Below are 14,127 nucleotides of genomic sequence, written 5' to 3'. Positions count from 1 at the left end.
TGAGTAGATGCTGCTGCATGTTCCTCAGGCTGCTCTGCCTAAAGATAGTGAATATATACAGCAACTTAAAGGTATGCTGGCTAATTGTTATGTTTTCAACTACATTATTCTGTTTAATTTTTTTCTCTTTCTTGTGTAAAAGACAACAGAGGAAACTGCTGCTAGTGAAACCGACAGTCTACAAACTGGAAACAAATAGTTTTTTTCCCTAATCTGTTTCAAAGACAGAAAACTTGGGTTTTAGGTATGACAACTTTGGATTAAGTAAATCATACAAAAGTTTTATTTTTAAGCAGTTAATACCATCTTAATGATAGTCTACTATAAAAAGTAAGGTGATCAGATCATTGTAACGCTCCCAATGATAACAGAGTGTGAGCACCAACATCAAGGCAGACTGTTTAAAAATGAGGCTAGTGAGCTGCAAGTTCTAAACTTAGATTTCACCAACCAGCTGCACCAACTGCAAACACCTCATGCTCATTAACAGCCTTAATGCAGTCGCAGATAGTCCCATTGTTTACTCCAGTCTGTCTTGCCATGCAGGTAAGCACATTCTCTGTGTTGGATGGCCCCTTACACCAAGAATCACAGCAATATTCAGGTTACTCCTGATTCCTAAGGACTAATTACTTATCCCAGGGGTTGCTTATGCTTCAGGTCTCACACCAAAGACAATGCTTGTAACCAATCTTACAGTAAATTGTATGAAGACTAATTAAATAGCAAAAAAAAAAAAATTAGAAAGTGATTTGAAAAGTTAAAGCAAGCAAACATAGTCATGCGAATGAGCAACAGTCTTAGGTTTCAAAAGAAATAATATAGGCTTCTAGCATCAGCAAGCTTTATTTGTCCTTTAGGCTAAAAATAGGGGCTCCCTTGGGATTTATGCCTAGGAACACCTTGCAACCTCCCCCCACTCCAGAATCCAAACAGCATAGAGATACCATGTTACTCCTTTTGCCATGTGCTTTGTCAATGTTCAACTGAGACATGGGGTCCTTAGCCTGAGCTGGTGCCTGGACTGCCAGCATCATAATAATATGCCCCAGTTACACCTAGCAGTCATGTTTCTTCATATTATGTCCTAATGTCCAGGATCCTCTTTTGGGACACCTGTAAGGTGCTGGCTTTTCATTTAATCAAAAAAATTGTAAATAGCTAAAATATTTTTCTTCAGGACATAGGTTAAATCAACATTGCAGAGAAGTTGTTTCCTACAGCAATGGAAGGAGGTTTCCATCAACATAGGTAATCTTTCTGAGTGAGTGACAGTAACTAAGTCAATGGAACAGTTCTGTTAATCTAGCAATGAGGGGTTTTTTTTCACTCCTCCCCCTTCTTAATGTTGGTCATATTGCATGTTTACACCATGTTTGATATGATTCAGTATGGAGTTTAGGGATCCAAAAAGGCACCTGTGATTGGAACTCCATCATAGTACCATTCTTGCCACAGTTTTCCCACTGGAGCGCTGTTCTCACCAAGATTCTAAGCGTTTGAGAGCTGGTTGGAACCAGTTAGGTTCTACCCAGCTTGCTTCAGAGTACAGGTTGAATCTCTCTAGTCCAGAACCCTCAGGACCTGACTGGTGCTGAACCAGATAATTTGCCGAATCCCAGGAGGTCAATATTGTCTAATAGCATTACCAACACTTCCACTGCCTACTGGGCTCTTACAAGACATTTAGGAATAAATTAGAGCTAAATAACAGCACAGAACACTGAGCACCAGGACTAGTGGCTGTAAACAAACTTTATGGGAGAGTGGGAAACTTGGCCAAAACTATGATAAGTGGACATCTGGCTAACTAAGATCATGCTGGACCATGGATGTTGCCAGACCACAGAGTGGCAGACTAGGATTCAACCTGTACATCATATGCCAGGGTACTTTTGCATGGCCATGCAAATGATGGTGGGTCACTGGAGACATTTTATGGCTGGTCAGCGAAGGCTCACAATTCTCTCCTTTTTAGGAAGACAGGCTTTTTTGAAAAGCTGCCACCAATGACATTTTCCCCAGACGGAAATATTCATATTGGGGAGATGGGGTGGGGTAAAGTCAACAGTGAGTCATAGAGACCCAGCATCTGTTTACTTCCCTGGCTCATGAAGCCCTATACCTGTCATCTTGACAGCAACAAAGAGAGGCTATAACTATTGCCTGAGCAGGTACAGAGTGACCATAGAGTGTGCATCTGACATATTAAAGGAAAACTGGAGATACCCAATGACTAGACAAAACCTCAGTAAGTCAGATATTCAAGTTGTTGTTGATGCATGTTGCGTTTGACATAGGACTTGCAAGGCTAAGAAGGAAATGTTACCAGAGGGGTAGAGAGGGAAAGTTCTGTTGACTTTGAGCATCCTTACACTAGGGCCATTGTGGGAACCCAATAAGGTGCTGGATGGATGAGGGATGCCATATGAGCACACTTCCAACAGCGTCTCATAGCCAAATAGTGTGCTGCTTTGTACTAGTTTGTGAATACAGAGTAGATGGACGGGCTATGAATTGTTATGAAGTTTTATGACTTGTAAGAGGGTGTAAGTGGTTCCACGTACTGCTGTTGCACCTCTTTGCATCAGGGAGTGGCGTTTGCTGCCTCCATCTACAAGATATGGCAGCTGGTTCAGGGAAGGGCAGACTATGATGTGCTAGGGGGACAGTTTTTAAATGGATAAATAATAAACAGCTTGGAATGTGGCTTCCCACACCTTTAAACAAACAGGCTAATGTAAAAGCCAGATGTTGTGTTGCAGCATTTTAAGCCAGGGATATGACCTGATCCCTGGGATTCTGGGTTAGCACTGAAGAGCTCCTCCTCTGTCCTAGTATCACCTACCACTACCCTCAGATGAGATTCTTAGCTGGACTGCTGGCTCCTTGTTGGTGTGTCACCTCCTGGGCCTTCTAGACCAGTAGAAGATAAAATCTCTCTGGTGGCCTGGTTGGACTGGGGTTTTCCTTTCAACAGAGGGTGTCAGGGCCTTGAGAAAAGGGTCACGTGGCTTGATAGGTCTTTGCCACAGAGAGGTAATTGATTAAGAGTTTTACCTTTATGTAGTGTTAGTTCAAGAAAATAATTCATGCTTTTTATAAAATAAAACTTTCTTGTGCTGTGATCAACAACACACTACAGTGCAAAAGCAGCTGCAAGGTGCTGGCAGCTCTGGGCTGCATTGGTGTATATGTACTCATAGCAGTTCATATTATTCACTGGGGTTAAGTGGAAGGGATACTATTGCAGGGCATGCTGATGCCTGTGTTGTCAGAGGAGCTGCCTGGTGTCTTGGTGCACATTGTGATACTCCTATCAGACCTTCTGCCTTTGTTCTCAGTCCTTCCAACTTTCCTCTAGCATGTGCTTGCTTCACTCCCTGATCAAACGTGCCTGAGACTCAGAATTCTTGTGCATCCTTGGTCCTTATTATCATGGTCAGTCTGAAATGCCCTAGAGGACACCCCCCAGCTGAGGTCACTGACAGACAACCAGACAAAGAGCCATTAGTGGAAATCAAAGATAAGGGTCACACTCACAACAGCACACACCATGCTAAGTATATGAGGGTATTTTTCAAATCCTCTAGGCATGGAGGGAGGGAGACCTGAGTGAGTGCGGGTCTTTGAAAGTATAGGGATACTATCCTAAAACTGCTAAACTTACAACGGAGAGTGGTGATCAGGGGTTTCATTTCAGAAAAATTCAGGGGGAGTCAAAGTGGTGCCATTATTTAGTATATTAGTACAGTACATTTAGTACAGTCTTGGCGTTAGGGGAATCTGAATGGGGAGGGAAGGAAAAACAGAAGACATAATGGAGCATATAGACCTATGAAAAGTCTGGGAGAGGTAAGTTGCTCCATGACAAATGTCATCCTTGGCGGTGACACTAGTACTTATTTTGCTCCTCGGGAACATGCGAAACCCCAGAGATGACAGCTGCTTATGGTGGTTTGCAGTCACCCGGGACCGTATGCTGTTGTCCTCTTCACAGCGATGGTGCCCCTAGAGCTCGCTGCAGATTGGTTTGGGAAAGTGATTTATTGCAATGGGAGAAACAAAGCACCTCGTTCTAGATATTAATGGGTGATGATCAAATATCACTTGCTTTGAAAAATTCAGCAAAACTATGCCAGAGGGCCATCTTGACTGGCCCAAGATGTACCAGAAACTCCAGAAGCAAAGAAGAATTGTTATTGCTGGCTAGTCCTGTGAACCAGTCCAAACCCAGCTCCCTGAGCCAGTAATTTCTTCCTTCCTCCTGAATCTAAGCCTAGAATGCAGATGATTTCTTTTGTGCTTGGACATTCAGATTTCAGAATAAAAATATGTTTAGATTAGAAAACTTGCATCCAGTAGGTTTACAGTGATATATCTGCAAAAGCCCATAATTTGAATGCCCAGTTACTAGATTGTTTGCAAGCATTTTATTTAATTTGAATTTCAGTGCTCAGATATTGGTTTGCACAAATTTCATGTGTGGTTTTGAATGCACCGAATTACAGTTGCGTTGTTTTTATTTTACTAGATATTTTTTCTGCCCACATACATTTTTACTTTGAATGCATCAAACATTTCTGCCAAGGTACATATCTGGGAATGCTTTTTGATTCCTTTAAAGTATTCTTTTTGTTATTTTTTTGCCTAGTACTGCCAGTTCTTGCTCTTAAAATAAACTGGCCACTGTAAAACAGAACTCCTTTGTTCTCTGCCCTTACGTGGTCAGCTGCCATTTTAAGAAGAGGAGGAGATGTGAAGTGTTGGGGGCTGTGAAGAAAATTACAAGGCGGCAAAAATTAATGGGGGAAGTAGATTATATCTTCCTGAGTTCCCGTCCTTTCGCTCGGTGTGTGGGATGGGCTTCAAACAACAGTGACCCCATGCAGAAGAGCTAAAAAATATGAGCAGAGTGGTCACTGCCCTAGAGACAGTGGCACTGTGGGATTGTTGCTGAAGGACTGTTAGTAGCTATACAGATAATGCAGCAGCAATATAGAAAATGTACCAGTGGAAGAGTGCTGATAGAGTGTTTATGCTGCTTGGGAAGATGGTTTAACTTGACCCTCAGAGGCTTGGGGTTTTATGGGTTGAATCCAAAATTGAGTGTAAACTCATGCATTCTCTGTGCTGATTGAAGGACAGTTTTAGCAATGAAACTTTGTTATGAAGACCAGGCCTACGTGTAAAACAAAATGGCTACCTACGGACTGAGAATCACAAGGAAATGGTGAAACAATGTTGGTCAGCGTGACAGGCTGTGGATTCAGTCAGCTCACCACCAGCCTGTTAAGTTTTTTGTAGGCATCACTGCAATAGGGAGTGTTAAAGAGGATTTTGAAGGAGGCTATTGAGTGTACTTTGAGATTGTTTTTAGGGAGCTCCTTCTAAATGTGAGGGGTAGGTTGGGGAGAAAATTTAATGAGTGAGTGGCAGAAGATGGTATCATGGGCCAGTTAGTAGTGAAAGTTGACATCCTGATAAGTAATGAGGGATGATTGGTTGGGTGGGGATAGGCTGGGTGGGGATAGACTGGATCCGGCCTGTGGCTCAGTAGGAGCCTCACTGAGGCTTCCTGCCTGCCCTGCCCTTCATGTTGCTCAGAACAGCTGGCTGCAGGGGCCATGTGCTTCTGTGAGCGCTGTGAGCCTGAGCCCCCAACACAATTTCATAACTCCCATTGGCTGGAAACCAATGTGTAGAACTCCTGTTCTTCCTCATTTTTTCTGGAAGAATGGCTCTTGCGCAAGAGGGGGGTTCTTGCGCAAAAAGGAGCTATCTACATAGCTCCTTTTTTGTGCAAAAGCCTCTTGAGCAAAAGCGGCTGCTCATTAATTATGGAAATGAAGTGCAGCGATATTCCATACCATGCTTCATTTGCGTAAACTTTTCTGCAAGAAGGCTACAGTGTAGACATAGCCTTAAAGATGTTAGATAGGAAGAACTGGCAATATTTAGATATAGCCTAGATGTGAGGACCTAGAGAGAGTCTGAGTTGAAGATGATGCCCTGGTTATGGGCCTAAGTGACAAGGAAGATGATGGTGTTGTCTACAGTAACTGAGAAAGGAGGTATCCTCTGCATGTCTATTTCACAGTCCAAAAATATTGCCACTAAAAGGTTCTGGAGTTTAATTTTCAAAATACAGTTATTTTGTATAAAGTCCCACTCCCCCCTGGTATAAGAGACCAAGCAAAGTTAATTTCTCACCTAATAATTCAGTTTCTACAAGGCACTTTTCAGGAGTCCAAATCTCTCACTCCATTTTGTATAGCTCTGTGAATCACATGATCATGGTATCTTGGTGAGCTAATGGCATCATGACAAAGTACTCTGCCTTCCTGTCATTGGGGATGGCAGGGAGGTCACACAAGGAGGTTCTGAGCAGAAGCAGCTTTGTTACCCAGCAATTTCAGAGGGGTAGCCGTGTTAGTCTGCAATTGAAAAAACTTTAAAAACAATGAATAGTCCTGCAGCCCCTTGGAGACTACCAAAACATGTACAGTAATTCCTCATTTAACACGGTAGATACGTTTCAGAAAATGATGGTGCTAAGTGAAAACGTGTTATGCGGGGTCAATTTTCCCATTGAAAATAGTGGAAAAGGTGGGGGTTGTGTTTCAAATGCACGTGCGCTTGCAGCTCCAGCCTGCACTTGTTAGCAGCTGGGACCGGGATGTAAGATTGGAGGAGAAAAGGGACTGGGTTACAGCAGGCAGGGGAGGTGTTTGGCTCTGGAGAAGGGAAGGGAAGGACAGGGGAGGGGGCCTGCAGCTGGCGGATGGATTTCCCCAGCTGGCCGGTCACCGGCAGCTGTGCAGGGCTTCCTCTGCCTCCCTGCAAAGTGGCAGAGGTTTGCCGCTCGCTGCATCATTCCACGGTGACCCCCTCTGGCCGGACGCAAGGCATCTGGCCAGAGGGGTCACTGGGGAACTGCGCGGCGAGCGGCAAACCTCTGCCGCTTTGTAAGGAGGCAGAGGAAGCCCCGGGCAGCTGTGCGAAGCTTCCCTTGCCTCCCTGCAAAGCAGCAGAGGTTTGCCGCTCGCTGCGCCGTTCCCCAGTGACCCCCTCTGGCCAGATGCCTTGCGTCCGGACAGAGGGGGAGGGTCACTGGGGAACGGCGCAGCGAGCGGCAAACCTCTGCTGCTTTGCAGGGAGGCAGGGGAAGCCTTGCGCAGTTGCCATCCACCAGCTGGCCCTAGAGGAAATCATGTTATTGCGGGGACGGGGTCATGTTGTTTGAAAAATGTTCCCTAAAAAAAAATTGTGCTATCGTGAAAACATGTTAAGTGGGCACGTGTTAAGTAAGCAATTACTGTAGATGGTATCATGAGCTTTCGTGGGTATAACCCACTTCAGATTAATGGAGTTTAAGAGGTTCAGGTTCCAAATAAATAGCAGAGAAAGAGAGAGGATGGGGAGGGAAGGAATGGAGAAAAACATGGGAAAAGAATAGTCATTTAGAGTGTCCATGCTAAATTAAGCTGACAGAGTGGGTTCTAAGTACTTTTAAGTACCTGCTATTTGACTTTTTATGTCATTAGGATGTGAAATGTAGCAGATAATCCAGTTAAGGTTTTTGTTTAAACCTCTATTGTAAGTATCAAACTTGTAAATAAAATTATGTTCTGCAGATTCCCTTTCAAGTTGGATTTGAAATTGGCTTGTAATAAAATAATATGGAAACTTTGAGATCCATTAATGAGTGTCCATGCAAGTTAAAATGTTCCCCCAAAAGTTTGTGTTACCTTTCTGAATATCTGATTGTGTCCATTAATCCTTCCTCATAGAGACTGTCCAGTTTGGCCAATATACAGGGCAAAGGGGCATTGCTGGCACTTCATGGCATAGATCACATTGGTGGATGTGCAGTTATATGAGCCTCTACTGTGGTGCTTTATGTGGTTGGGTCTTATGATGTCACTTGTATAGACGTGTGGGCAGAGTTGGCACAGGAGTTGATTGCAGGGGTGGGTTCCTGGATGATTATGATGGAGGTGTGTTGCGTGATTGCTGGAAGGAACTTGCTTGAGGTCAGGGAGTTGTCTGTAAGTGAGGATTGGCCTGTCCCCCAAGGTCTGTGAGTGTGAGGGGTCATTTTCCAGGCGAGGTTGAAGATGGTTTATAATGCGCTGGAGGGGTTTATTATCCAAGTAGGTATTTGATAATGCACTGGAGAGATTTCTAATATATTTTTCCATTGAGGTTTATGGGGATTGCAGATCATGACCCTTTTCCCATTGCTACAGGTCCCTTTTCTTCAGGGGAATGTTGTAGTGGAACTGGACTCTGATGCCAGGAAGCTGGGGATGTTCCCCCCAAAACATTTCCTTTCCAGTGTTATCAATAATCTTTTTGAATGTTTTTGATTAGGAGAAACTTTTAAAAAAATCTATTTTATTTTTCATCATTGGTACTTTTCTTGTATACGGTTTATTTGTCTTGGTCAAAGAAACTAAACCAGTCACTGCCACTTTTTATTTCTCATGCACTGGCAAAGTGCTTTTTTGTTTTCATGTAAGCTCATTATTTTTTTAAATGTTATGGGTAAAGCTTTTCAAACATCACTGCTGAGTCTAGGTACTTCAGTTTGTGGGTGCACAATTTGATTAATCTTAGTGGGCCTGATTTTTCAGAAAATGCTGAGCACCTGCTCTCTGAAAATTAGCCACCCAAAATCACTAGGGCTGTGTCTAGACTGCATCCCTTTTCCGTAAAAGGGATGCACATTAGACACATCGCAATTGCAAATGAAGCGGGGATTTAAATCCCCCCCGCTTCATTTGCATAAACATGGCTGCCGCTTTTTTCCGGCTCGGAGCTTTGCCGGAAAAAAGCGCCAGTCTAGACGGGGATCTTTCGGAAAATAAAGCCTTTTCCGAAAGATCCCTTATTCCTCTTAATAAAAGGAATAAGGGATCTTTCGGAAAAGGCTTTATTTTCCGAAAGATCCCCGTCTAGACTGGCGCTTTTTTCCGGCAAAGCTCCGAGCCGGAAAAAAGCGGCAGCCATGTTTATGCAAATGAAGCGGGGGGGATTTAAATCCCCGCTTCATTTGCAATTGCGATGTGTCTAATGTGCATCCCTTTTACGGAAAAGGGATGCAGTCTAGGCACAGCCTATCAGTTTTGGATATCTTGGCCTGAATAATTTATTTAAGGAAGAGAGATGATTTTTTTTAAAGAGCAGGAAGGTGAGATTAGAAATGACGGCCAAATGGAATTTCCAGATTTCTTCGGCTGGGCTAATTAATCCTATGCCTGGGTTAATACTCTAGAATCCTCATCATAGGGCCAACACAGCAGAAATGGAAAAGTCCTATGTATGTCATAGAACTTCAATGCACTTTGGGATCACCTGAAAGGGATGGTGTCTCATTTTTTTTTACATTGGATTTGTACTGTAGAAATGGATGGGTTTAACTTGTGATTAAGTAGTAATGGGATAGTTTGTCAAATCTCAAGAGTGTTTTTGTGCAAGAGAATAGAAAGAACAGAGGGGTTTTTGCGCAATTGGTATTACTTTTTCTACAATGAAGAAGCCGTTTTGCGAGAGTTATTTTGCAAAAAAGTGTGTGTGGACTGGGAAGAGGAGGTTTTGTGCCAAACGAAAAAAGAGGAAAAAGCTCAGGTGCCCTGGTGGCCATTCTGTGCATACCAATCAGTGCTTACTTTTGAGAGAGCATCCATGCAGTCTGGAGGCTCTCTTTTGCAAAAAAGCACATTGGCTTTTTTGAAGTGCTTTTGCAGTGTGGACATGCTCTTGCGCAAGAAGTTTTTGCAGACGATCTCTTCTGACAAAAGCTTTTTGCGCTAATAGCCTGCAGTCTAGACGTAGCCCTAGTGAGCTACTTGAGCTTTGAATCATGAGGACTGATAACTTTCCATAACTTTATCCAGCTTCATATAATTGCAGATATTATTCTGATCCATTTAACTCTTTTCTAGGACATTTACAAAACTATTTTCCTTAACCAGCCATTCTGTATTACAGGTACCATGGGTAAATTATATGTTGCATAAAAAGCATTTCATTGTATTCATTTGCCTTTCAATTTCACTGCATGCCTTCCTTTCTTGTATTTTGTAAAAGAATAGAGTAACCAAGTGCTCTTATTATTTTACTATGGCCTCTTATTTTCCTTTCTATACTGTATTATCCCAGGGCCAAATCCTGCCTGTATGTGTCTCATGCCACTAATCCCAGTGATTTGGACGGACTATTTGCAATGAATAAAATGAGCATGATTTGTACCTTTATTTATTTTAAAAACCCGTTATTTCCTGCAATTATTTTCATTGACTTGCTCTGGACCTCTCCTGAGATACCTTCAGACACTGGCCAGGACTAGAATGACCTCCTTTTACTGGAATTAGACTTAAAAGTGACTGGTGTGATAGCTTTCATTACTCTTGCTTCCTAACTTAACCAATGTACACACTTGATTTTGTTTTTAAACCTCCCGATTGTCAAACTTGAATGCCAAAGTGGACCCTCATGCACAGAGATGCTAGATTCAGCCACCATTGACCACCATTGATCCAAACTGGATCATGGTATATGTGTTAGAGGTCTAAACAGGTGTCAGATAAATCTGCTTATTGCTGACAAGCCCAATTGGAGAGTGATGCAGCTTGTTACAAATGTCACAGATCCATGTGTTGTCTGTTAGAATCCAAGATTACAGACTGCTGCTACTCTTCTTTCTCTCTTTGCTTCCATCCTCTGCATCAAAGCCACTTCATATTGAACTGCACCCTGTGCCACATATTCCCTCCAAATTGGATGAGATTCTGCATGCTCTTTCCCACTTTCATTGATATTGAATGATTTCATATAATTTTGCACACATTGTGGTACAGCCATAAAGGCGATCCCACTTTCTAGCACCATCCTGAATCCCGTTATATAAAATATTCTTAGGGAGATGGTCTCCTCCTATTCTCTTAACATGACTGATCTTTCACAACCTCCTCTTCTGGATGGTGATTTCTAAATATATAAGTCCAGCACAGAATCTTATGCAGGCATCTCAGCTGGAAGCTGTTTAGTCTTTTGCTCTGCCTAACATATGTAGTCCATGTTACTGAACCATAATGCAGGGACTTGTGCATACCAGCCTCATACAGTTACCTTTCCCCCTGCGCTCCACCAAAGGCAAACAATAGTGCTACACATACATTGCCTACACAAGCCATGCAGATTCTAAGAAAATCTCAGGCCCCAAATGGTTCTGCCTTGTGTGCCTGTTACAGTGATGTGTGCATTACAAAATGCCACCCACCCACTCCTACACAAACAATTAAACAAAAAAAATCACAGCTCCAAAGCAATACTGAAGATTCTAGAGATTTTTGCAGGTGGCTCAGATGCAATTATCTTCAGAGGGCTTTTATCACGAAGGAACACCAGGAGCACTACAGTTTGCATGCGGCCCTATAATGCCTGGCGCTGCCTTTTGTGGAAGGTAGACGAGGCCGGAGGCTCCTTCCCAGCGTAGAACAGGGGCGATATTTCCATTCGGAGAGGATCCTTGCTGGGAGGTGGGAAGCGGCAGTGCTGAAATTCCCCTCCCTGTGCCACGGGAGGCGCTGTCTAGTGCCCTGGTTCCTCTGTGTAGTTAGCGGGGCCTGCTCTCACTCCGCTCCACCCCAGCCCAGCATGCAACGTGCTGGCTCAGTGCCAGGGCTGCTTTGGAAAGCCTCGCACGTGTAGACAGCAGCCGGCCGAGGGCCCACAGGCCTGGGAAAGAGCGCGAGGGTGGGGAACTGGCCCTGTGAGTCACGCGCGCAATGTCCCAGGGCCTCCCTGAAATCCGCACTTATCCCTTAGCAAGAGGCATTGGCTGGTTTTGCCTCGGGCCACGGGGCTGGTGAGTGGTAAGAGGCAGGAGGCTCCGAGCAGCGCAGGGTCCGCGTGTCCAGAGACGCCAGGGAATCTGGTTTCAAACAAGTGCCAGGGTGGCTTCTTGCTCCCCCCCCCCCTGGGAAAAGGCGGGGTAAGGCGATTCTTCTCCCGTCGCATCGGGGTGCCACATAGGATCCAGCCTGCCTCGCCCTCCTTCGCTTTGGGCTGGCGAGCTGCGGGGCTAGACATGCTGAGCGGGCTGTCACTTTTCCCAGGGCACTGGAGCTGCCCCCCTCTCTCTCCGCGATCCGAACAGCTGGAGCTAAGAGTCTCAACCAGAAGCAGCCCGACTGGGAGAGCCGAGGTGGAGCGGCAGTTTAATGTTAATCGACTGGGCAGGCAAGCTATGGCCAGCCCCGTGAAATGGGCGCGTGTCCGCAGAGCGCCCCGGGAAGGTGGGAACGTTGCACACCCGCAGACAAGGGAAACTGCCTTTTCCTTTATGTTGTTCGGGTTGGTTCCGCGTTACTCAGCTTCCAGGGGGGTTTGAGAACGTCAATTAAACCGCGAGGCTTAATTATGGAGTATCCAATTGGATTATTAATGTTATCTCTGCTCTGGCCCTTTTCGTTTAGTTCAGATCCAATTTCGTTTTATGTTGTATTGCTGTTGCTTCATATATATAACAAGAATGATCGCCCCCCTCCTTGGGCTGAGTTCAGGCTCGGTGCCTGCTATCAGCCAGCCAGCCTTTCTGGGCAAACGCGAATCGCCTCAGCTGTGCAAACTCTGCTCCCTCCGTGCTCTCAGCCAGGGCCCCTCAATGCAAATCCCCAGAAAGGAACTAAGTATTTAGGGTAGGGGGCAGCTCGCTAAAGGAAGGTTCAAAACCCGCCTCCTTCGATTCCCTTCCCTCCTTGGGTTCCTTTTTGCCAGGAGCCAAGACTAGTTGCTCTTCTCCTCTTTCACCAGAAGGAGGCACCCTGGGACCGAGAAGAGCCTGCCTATCTCCCCTCCGGTTACGTGATGCTGAAGCTGCCTCAGCCAGTGTCTCTGCACTAGAGGGAAAAGATCTAGAGACACAGCGGGAGAAGAAATTCCTTTCTTCTTCTTTTTTTTTTTTTTTTTTTTTTTTACCCAGAGCCCTTTCTGTATGTGTGCGCCTCTGTGCGTCTGCGTGTGTGAGACTCAAACCCCTTTCCAGAGCTGGGCAACCTGCATCTCCCCACCCCCACTACTGGGTGATTAATACCCATTTTCCTTACACGTCCTCCTCTTCTCCCCCGTTTTCTGTACTGTGGACTTGCAAAGCCCCCCTCCCCCCCGCAACTACCAATTGGGGGATCTGGATTCTTTGCTTTGCCTTCTCTCTCGCTTACTCGCTTTTTGCCGGGTGTTCTTTGATTCGCTTTCCTCTGCTTTCTCTCCCTTCTAGGAAATCTTCTCTGGGATTTTATATTGCAGAGGATTTTTTCCCCATTTGTTCTGAACAATTCTCTCCCCCCACCCCAGACACACCTCGGCGGTGTGAAAGAAGATCTTGAATGAACCTGAAGAAGTTCAGAATGCCTGAGGTGGATTGTTAATTCTGCTTTACAGGAGAAAAAAAGGGGAAAATAACCACCTCAGAGAATTTAAAATTGTTGAAACGGGATTTACTGGTAGGTACATGTGTCTATATTTCACCGTTGCTATGAGATTTAATTGTGCCAGAGGAGTGATGGGAGGGAAAATAATACCCATGACTTAATTAAATAAGGGTCTATATAAATATAATCCCCTGCATTTATAAATATATTTGAGAGGTTAAAAACAAACAAAAACCAAACCAAGCCCCAGAGAGCAAATCGTTGTGTTCGGAAGGTGACTGTGTGGCTGGGCGTTTGCAATTACTCGCAACAAGACACGTTGCAGGTGAAACCAACAACCCTGTGATGCACATCAGCACACCAGCTTCCCTGTGTGCGTGTGTGTGTCCCCACCTTTCCAGAAATACAAAATGCACACACCGTACACAATCAAGCCCCTGCTCAGTCCCAAAGCGGGGTGGGAAGAAAGGGATGGGTAGAGACGGACAGACGTGTCAGCAGCAATGCAGATGGAGATGGTAACTGCATTTGCTAAGTGTTTCTTCCAAGCGATGTGTTGTATTTTGTAAGTCCCTGTGTTGTGTGTGTGGGGAGGGGGAGGGCGGAGGAGAGAGTAGAATGGAGGTGGGAGTAGGGGTCTCTTTTTTTCCTCGCCGATTCACATCTCGTTCGTTTTCCGATCTCGTAT

At 44.8% G+C, this 14,127-nt stretch overlaps 1 protein-coding gene across 6 annotated transcripts in view; it reads left to right on the top strand.

Annotated features, from left to right (window-relative positions):
* Positions 1–10,119: 10,119 nt before the first annotated feature.
* The window catches only part of GRIN2B (glutamate ionotropic receptor NMDA type subunit 2B), a 345,981-nt gene continuing 341,973 nt past the window's right edge, over positions 10,120–14,127 (top strand). For 3 of the 6 annotated variants that reach the window (XR_012905621.1, XR_012905622.1, XM_075935051.1), the window contains exon 1: positions 10,121–13,511. The gene's annotated coding sequence lies outside the window, so the exon portion shown is untranslated. Of the gene's footprint in view, positions 13,512–13,550; positions 14,005–14,127 lie in introns of those variants that run through there. The other 3 variants (XM_025187098.2, XM_075935084.1, XM_014575837.3) reach the window with 3 other exon arrangements.

Source organism: Pelodiscus sinensis, chromosome 1 (genome assembly GCF_049634645.1).
Source record: "Pelodiscus sinensis isolate JC-2024 chromosome 1, ASM4963464v1, whole genome shotgun sequence".
Classification (NCBI taxonomy): Eukaryota; Metazoa; Chordata; order Testudines; family Trionychidae; genus Pelodiscus; species Pelodiscus sinensis.
This window is presented reverse-complemented; position numbering and strand designations above follow the sequence as displayed.